The following is a 9233-nucleotide window of genomic DNA, read 5'->3' on the forward strand; positions in this document are numbered from 1 at the left end:
TTGATTCATTCATTCATTTGAGGTGTTATCATCTGACTTAAAGTTACCAGGGTTAAAGTATTTTGGTACTAATTTTATCAGTTGGTGGGAAAGATTTCTTGATTCAATCTCCACACTTATTTCTATCCATCTATTTGTCTATCTTCAAATTTCAGTTTGATTTGATATATGCATTACTTCTTACATATTTTCTTTTTACCTTTACTTTTTTTAGATTTTTTAATCCCTTATGGAGCTTGACTCTGATTATAAAGCATGAACATATCACTAATGAATATTTCAATATTTTCTTCTTAACTTTATAGGTGCATGGATTCCAATGAAACACTGTGATTCATACATAATAAATTATTATTCCAATATTACTATAGCAAAAAAATTCCTCATCATACAGCAAATCTGGTTATGAATTTCTCTCAGCATAGTTAGGCTGGTAATTATCATCATCATCATCAACATTAGCATCATCATCAAAAGCAACTAGCATTTTTAAAGCACTTGCTTCTGCCAGGCATTGTTCTAAACACTAGAGATTAAAATAAAGGCCAGAATATGAACTCTACCTTCAAGTATCTCATATTCTAATGGAGACAATATATAAACATTGTGAACATACATGAAATAAATAGCATAAGTAGAAGATATTCTCTGAGAGATGGTATTAGCAATGAGGGAGAGCAAGAAAAGGACCCTACAGATGAAAGGACTTAAGCTGGAATTTGAAGGAAGCCAGAAGATACAGATGATGAGGAAGAACATCCCAGGCAAAGAGAGAACCACTGAAAAGGCTCAGAGTAAGGAAATGAAGTATAATGTTGGAGTATCTAGGTCCTGAAACCATGAAGACTTATGTTCAAATACTACTTTGGACACATAATAGCTATGTGACCCTGGACAAGTCACTTAACTTCTACTTGCCTCAGTTTCTTTATATATAAAATGGGGATAATATCACCTACAGAATGGTAATGAGATGGAAGGGTGATTTAAAATAGCAAAGTGAACATTTCTTCCAACCTTTCCAATATGATCCTCTAAACAACTTTTTAAAGATACATCAAACTAAATTCTGAATGAGGTAACCAAAAAAGGCACACTGAATCATTTTTTCCAGCCCAGAACATCTTAGGATAAAAAGAAATGTCATAAGACTCTAGCATGAATATTGGAAGTAGCAATAGCTGTCAGGGTCAGGGCTTAGTTGCTTACAGATGGAAAGTAGACTGAACAACTGGTCAGAAAGAGATTACAAAATATGGCACTGGGTACTATTTGGCAGTTCCTTTGTCCATTACATAGTTCTGGGTAATAGTTCCAGTACAAAGACTTGTGATCTTGAGGGAATAGGGACCTTACCTGGGTAAGGACCAGAGAGCAGACCAGGAAGGCAGTTACCAGACTTCTCCCTAGATAATTGGAGGAAAATCTTTGGAAGCATTAAAACCTTACAGAGACCTAGCTGTGAAAGCCATAGAAGGACATATAAGACTGAAACATGCCTCAGGGGATAACAAAGAACAAAAAAAAAATAAAACCTGACCATAAAAAGTTACTCAGTGACAGAAAGTCACAAACTCAGAAGAAGACAATGACTAGAAAACCTCTGCAATGAAAGCCTCAAAGAAAAAAAAATGCAGGTTGGACTCAACACCAATAAAAATTCATATAAAACCTACCTTTTGAGGTTGTTGTGAGGCTCTAGTGAGATAATAATTCTAAAACACTTATACAATCCCTGGAACATAAAAGGTTCTACACAAATGTTAGTTATTATCATCATTAGTGAAGACTATCATAAAGGACAGTATTGCTGAACTATAGAATACATAGAAGGAATAAAATGTAAACAGACTGGAAAGTTAAGAAGGTAGGTTGAAAAGTTTAAAAGCCATTCAGAAGATTGTATACTAAATGGGCTATGGCAGACAGTTAGACCTACATTTTCAGGAGGTCACTTTAGAGGCTGTATACAAGATGGAAAGAAATAGAGGGAAACTTGAAAAAAGGTCAATCAGAAGGTTACTGAAATAGTCGAAACATGATGAACAGCTGCACCAAGTGATGGACATGTTAATGGCTCAGAAAGCAACAATGATAAGACTTGGCAGCATAGTGGATATATAAGGTGAGTGTAAGCAAGGATTTGATGATAGCATCTAGTCTGGGAGTTTGGGCAACTAGGAGAATATGAATGTCTTTAATTCTTTCTGGAGAATTCAGGATGAAAGAGGATTTTAGGGCAAGAATAATGAGTTATGTTTTGTACATGTGGAATATACATCCATTTGAGACATCTAGTTTGAAATGTCAAAAAACAGCTTGTGGTGTAAGACTAGAGTTCAGGAGAGAGATGAAAGCTGGAGAAATAAATTTGAGAATCATCTGAATAGAGAGATGAGGAAATTTATTGAGGCAAAGGAGATCATCTAAAGAGATAATATAGATGAAATAGAGAAGAGATCAAAGAAAGACCCTTAGGAAACATCCAAGGTTAGTAATTGTGACCTAGATCAAGAATCAGCAAAGAAAACTAAGAAGCCATAATCAAATATTTTAGACAGAATCAGGAAAGAGCAGCACCATAAAAACACTGAGAAGAGAATATCCAGAAGAGAATGCTTAGCCAATCTGAAAGCATAAGAAGGATCAAAAAGAAAGAGAACTGAGAAAAAATCATTAAATTTGGCAATTAAAAAGATCAATTTGATAAGAGAGAGAGAGAGAGAGAGAGAGAGAGAGAGAGAGAGAGAGAGAGAGAGAGAGAGAGAGAGAGAGAGAGAGAGAGAGGGGAGAGGGAGAGAAACATTGGTTACTTTGGATAGAGCAGTTTCAGTTAAATTATGAGGTTGGAAGTCATCTTGTAGAGAATTAATAAAAGCCAATGGAAGTAGAAGCACTTATTGTAGAATGCCTTCTCAAAGAATTTATCCATGAAAAGGAATGGAGCTATTTTTAAAGGTAGCAAGGATGAATAAATTAAGTGAGGGTTTGTTTTTTCTTTTTAAGGATAACATGGAAATGCTTGTAGGAACCATATAAAAAGCTAGTAAGTATATAGGGAGATAGTATATGTCATTGAAAGAGTGAGAATGATAAAGAGATCAGTTCACTGGAAAAGTTAGAATGGAATGGGATGAAGGCAGCAAGTTAATATTCTACCCTTTTGTACCTTGGTAGTTGTTTCAGATCTTAAGTTCTGTTGACATATTATTTAGGAATTCAGCATCATCTTTCTGCCACTGAGACATCAGAATAGGACTTCAGTTGGGAATTTATATATACATCTGTGTTTATTCTTATATTGACAGTAAGAATGCCATAATGTTGGGGGCAATGGAAGGGGTATAGAGAAGACTTCCCCCAAAGTGTCAGAATAGCACAATTCTTTGGCAATGTTCCATGCTACATATTATAGAACCATAACCACCCTGACAAAGGAGTTGAAAATAGGGGAAGTTGGAACCCCTGAACCTTTAAGCCAATCACTTCCTTGGGAGCAATGTTACAAATAATCCCATTGAAAGGAAAAGCCTCTAAATCCTTAAATCTGTTAAAGTACAGGATGCTATGACATCTTCATTATTTTAATCCCCCATTCAGGTGTAATACCTTCCTGGAAAAGAGATTTTCAATTAAATTCAATCAACATTTATTAAGCACTTCTGTGTGCAGTGCAGTATACTCCAGAAAATTATCTAAACAGACCAGTCTTACAGTTCTATAGACCAGTCCTCTACAATAAGAAAATAGTACCTATTTCCTTATAAGCAAATAATATAAATCAAACTATTTTACCATACATATTTATTTGTCCTGTATTTCAAGTGTTAACCAAAGAATGAGCTCGGTGATATAATAAAATAATGCCAAAATCTCCCAGCCTTTTTTTTTTTTTGCTGAAACATTCACTATCTGAGCCCATCATACCTCCAGAGTTGGGTTAATTGAAGGTCAAAATAAATGAAAGGGAAATTCTATAGCTCTTGCATGCTTTTTTGTCAACAACTTACAGGTCAAGTCAATAATCAATCAAAACTATTATTGTCTATCTGCTATGTGCAAAGCAAAGCTATTGTAACTGGTATCATTAAGTATACATTGGGGCAGTAGTGAGTAAAAGTATCTTCCTGGAGGAGAAGTTTGTACAGAGGAGTAATGCAAAGTAGATTGAAAAAGAGACTGGGAAATCTTAGAACTTGAAGTGATGAGACTTGAAGATCATGGTAAAGAATTCTCCCCCTTTTTTGTAAATAACGGGAAGCCCCATTGGAGGTTTTTGACCATTTAAGTGATAAGACTGAATCAGTATTTAAGAACATTATCTAGCAGGTATGTATATGTGTATGTATATTATGTATATGATAGATGGTGAGGGTGGAGGGATGAAACAGAGATTGGAGGAAGGGAAGCCAGTAGGACTATTGTAGTACTCCAGATATGAGGTTGTAAGAGTCTGTATTCAGGCAAAAAGCAATAAATACGCTTCAAAGCCTTTCACTTCATTAATGACTGTAAGTTTGCTACGCTGTTTTCATGAATTTGTGAAGATGACTAAGATATCTCACCCACAGAAGTAGTGAGCAGCCTATATCAAAAAGGGGGATAAAACTGGGTGCTTCTGGACTACTCTGAGGATTTGCACAGTTTAGTAAGTATCAAGTAGAAATAAAATCAATACAAAGTCTAACAATAAAAACTACTGATGAACCCAAAGGCAGAGCACTTCAGGCCTCTCTATCTCCAATTCAGTGTCTACCTACCCTGGACCCACAGTCAGAGTTCAAACTGTATTCCTTAATAACACTAATACCATTTTTAAAATGCTTCAGGTTTGCAGTATACTTTATATATGTTCAATCTTCATAGCAAACCTGAAAGAAAGGTCTTTTATTATCTCCATTTTACAGATGTGTCTACTTAGGCTCAGAGCTGTTAAGTGTCATGTTTCATGGTCACAAAGCTAATATGTATCTGAGTCAGAACTTGAACTTAGGTCTTTCCTGAATCCAAGACCAGCAATCTATGTACTGTATCACTTATCTACCTCTCTAGCTACAAGCCTTGGGGAGTGCTCTTGGGAAAATCTGGTTTATTGCTTAGGTTTTGGCTCTCATCTATGGACATGTGTGTAGCATAAAAGTATTCACGGTATGTGAACCAAAGTATGAGACAGGTATTTATTTCACAAACCAAAAAAAGTCAAATACAAAAGTTCACAAAAACATTTTGGCAGATGAAACAGAATTTAATAGAAACTTTTAACTACTGTTACACACTTTTGGGAGGATAAGACTTGGACATAATATGAAACAGTTTGTGGTACTTTGAGATAACCATTGCTACACTTCGCTTCTAAAACAGAACTTTCTAAACAACTCTAGACCTTCTAGATAGACTTAGCAAGGCTTGGACTCACTCTTTTCTATGACCATCATCTTAATTCCAAAATTTTCTTTGACTAGGTAGTTCCTACTAATGGATCTTCAACCTCTCAGATTCATGGGACTGTACCTAAGACAATGTATGTCTCCCTTTAAATTGCTGTTCCATCATATACAATCAGACAAAGAAACACAAATCAGAAGATAGATGTAGAGGTCCAGGCTGAAACTCACCCACTGAGTCTAACTGCCACTTAAGAGAAGCTGTCACTTGACTAAAATGGATGAAAAATGACCAGTGCCCATCCCCACCTCTCAGCTTACATATTCATCCTTCCAAAAAGAAGCTTAAAAGATAATCACATAACCTGTAGTCAAGAGGGAAAAGGGGAATGACAGGAGTTAAGTCACTCTCTTTTAAACATCCAATGAGTCTTCAGGTCTTTTTGTTTAGCAGTCAATACAAAGGTTGCTTTGTCATGCTTAAAGTGCCCTTCAGTACTGAGTCACAAGTGACCTATTGTAATTAACCAGAGGCTTCCAGGTACCCAAAGTAACCAAGCACTGAACTAGCATATGTTATTGACTAGCATTAAGCAGGGAGGTTCTGAAAATGATCTGTATAATCCCATTATACTGAATATTTATAAAATAAATATAATTATTGAGAAGAGCATAAAGAATGAGAAGGATTTGAAAAATTCATATAATACAGAAATCTTTAATCTTTCTTATATTATAGATTCCACTGAAAGACTAGTGAAATCTTGGGATTCCTTTTCAAAATAATCTTTTGTTTCCTATATCCTATATAGAAGGAAATGCTAAATTTCAACTGGAATTTACTAAAAATAAGATGTGATTTCTTTCCTCCTCATCTAAGTTCCCAGGCACTCCTGGTTAAGGAGTCTTATCAGTTTGGATTACCTTGTTAACTTGTCTTGAAAGATCATCTCTTACTCTATAAACAATGTCATCTTGCTTCACCAAGGTATATGCTTGGACTGATTCCTAATGATCCTTTGGGACTCTCCTGAATAAATTATTAACTTCTTAGGCTAAGTAATACTTGACATATTTATGATCCCTCATTCTAGACTTGTGAAACATTTCACCAACTTCTTGGAGAGCAATATACACCTGGAGGTTCCATTGTAGCCATGCTAAATTCAAATGCAAAACTCTAAAGCTCTGAGCTGACTCTCATGTCAGATTGATAGCTCTTGGAATTGGGAAAACATAGCCAGCAAACACCTTGAGTCTCATTGATGCTCAGCAAGCTTTCCCACAGCATCTTGTCTTTGAGATAAGTAATCCAAGAGTAATGACTCAGTTTTTCTCTTTCCCCCCAATTCTCTCAAAAATATCCATAGGTTCTGAGCCTATTAGATCTAAGTGCCACCCACTTTTGGAAGCTCCCAAGCAGCTAAGAGTATGATCTGTTCAGTTTACCTTTGATCTGGTGACCTAGAGGTAAATTATAGGTGAATTAATTACAATCCTGTGTCAAGTGTAAAGTAAGTAACAAACTTTTCTATTTCACTCTGAAATACAGTGGAAACCCTTAGGGGAGTCTACTGATTATACCACTGAGGTTTGTATGAACCAACTAGGGTAAATAATTAGACTATATTTTTAATTAATATAGCCATGCCTTCTAGCACAACTATATTTAAGATTATGAAAGTATAGGAGATGATAAAAAAAAAACCACTTTTACTAATGGAACTTGTAAGAACAATGACAGCATTTTTTCAGATTTACAAAAATGCTTCCCAAATTTGGTATTTCTAAACCAAAAGTTTTTTGGTATTTTCAAAGGACATTTTCACTTCAGCAAAAGCTTTTGGCGGTGCCAATGTGAAAGTTGGACTTTACTAGAAAAATAAACATGGTGCAAATTGAAGTCAGGTGTCATAAATTTTTCCTTGGCAAAACTGCAAAACTTCAAAAAATTGATGTGAACTTTATGGGAATGATGACAATTAACACAGATTTCATAATGGGCAAAATTTCTTTTTTCCATTAAGCATCATAAAAATATAGGCTCATGCAACGGCCAGTTCAATTAAAATATGGACTTTCTTTTTTAACACATTTTACCTACTTTTAAATTATGGAAGTGCTAAATGTTTTACCAACCAAAGAATTTTTCACACCTCCCTAATTCAAACCAGCTTTGTTTTTATAATTTAGTCAAATAGGGTATTTTTCATATTTTCTAGTTCTTCCAAAAATTTAATATATTATACTAGCTACTATATGTGAATTAAGTATTTCCTAAACTATATTCCTTTACTTGTAGAACTCCAAGTTATAATAAGCTCACTGGTAATTAGCTCATATAAGCCCTGATGGAGGATGTCATGGGTTATATTTCTTTTTTTAGCTCATATTATCTTGGTGCCAAGAACATAATAGAATAATGATAAATAAATGTTGGTTGGTTTTCTTTTCACTCTATTAAATAATTTTTGCACACCTACCAAATGATGATGCTCCCAAGATAAAAAATGTTAAAGAACATTATAAATAATAAAAAAATTAAATTATAATTCTATAATTTCAGCATTAAATGTAATTCAGAATCTTGCACATCATAGGAAATTAAAAAGAAAATATATGTAACAAATCAATAAATGATTATTTTTACAATGCTAAGCTATAGAATCACCACATTTTAGAGCTATCATGAGCTTTAACATCAAATGCATCCACACCCTCCTCACCAAGATGAGAAGACTGAAATCCGTGGAGATCCAATGAATACTGAGAGTCTTACTTTTCTTCATTAAGAGATCATAGGTTTAGTGTTCAAAGGGGCCTTAGCAGCTGAATCAAATTCATTTGTTTTACAAATGAAGCAACACAGAGAAATTAAATTATTTGGACAAGGTCAACCTGTCAGTGTGTCATAGGGGATTTGAACCAAGATCTTCCTAACTCCAAGTCCAATGTCCCCTTTAAACTAATAAAAATAAGTTAACAATAATAACAACACTTACAACTTAGTTAAAATTTCTAGTGAGTTAGTCAGTCCTCTATGGAATATGTGCATCTGCAGACAGGATTCAGTATTATTCCCTAAATCAGAAGAAAGACTATTAATAGGATGAAATCCTAAATCCATCAAAGTAGCAAAGAGAAAATTTTGATCTTAAATCATACTCTAGCACAATATCTAACAACTAATAATAGTTAGAATTTAATGTGTTCTACTTATGTATCTCTCTATTATATATGTATCTATATATGCTCTAAGATACTTTGTATTCTCTCTTGTAATTCTCCTAATCCCCATTCATCACCATGATGCCATTTATTAAACTGATTAATAATTTTTATTCTATCATCATCATCATCATCATCATCCCTCATGGAATATCAAACAATTGATCCAAGACTGATCTCTATGGAACTTTAGCTTAATAATGACCAACAATAATCAACTTCCAAAAATCTGGGAACCTAAATATTATTTTTTCCTTGTTTACAGATTATTATGTCACCTAGGATCAACTCAAAGGTCTTGACAAAGCGAAACTGTGTTGTAACTATTTCCTCCTTTTAGACTAAAAGATTTTTCATACTCATTCCCAAAAGGGGAAAAAAAATTCATGTTGGTTGGAATTAGATGATCTCTTTCAGGCCTTAGGTAAATTTAATTAATAACCTCAGTTAGAATATTAATTAATACCCCAGTGCCTAGAAGGTTGATCACTCCAAGAAATTATCACACCTCTTTACTACTTGCTGGTAGATCTATTAAGAATAATTCATCAGTTCTAAAGAATTCTGAAAAAAGCAAGCACTTTATAATGAGCATGTTCAATATATATATATATATATATA

The sequence above is a fragment of the Monodelphis domestica genome, chromosome 1 (genome assembly GCF_027887165.1).
Source record: "Monodelphis domestica isolate mMonDom1 chromosome 1, mMonDom1.pri, whole genome shotgun sequence".
Classification (NCBI taxonomy): Eukaryota; Metazoa; Chordata; class Mammalia; order Didelphimorphia; family Didelphidae; genus Monodelphis; species Monodelphis domestica.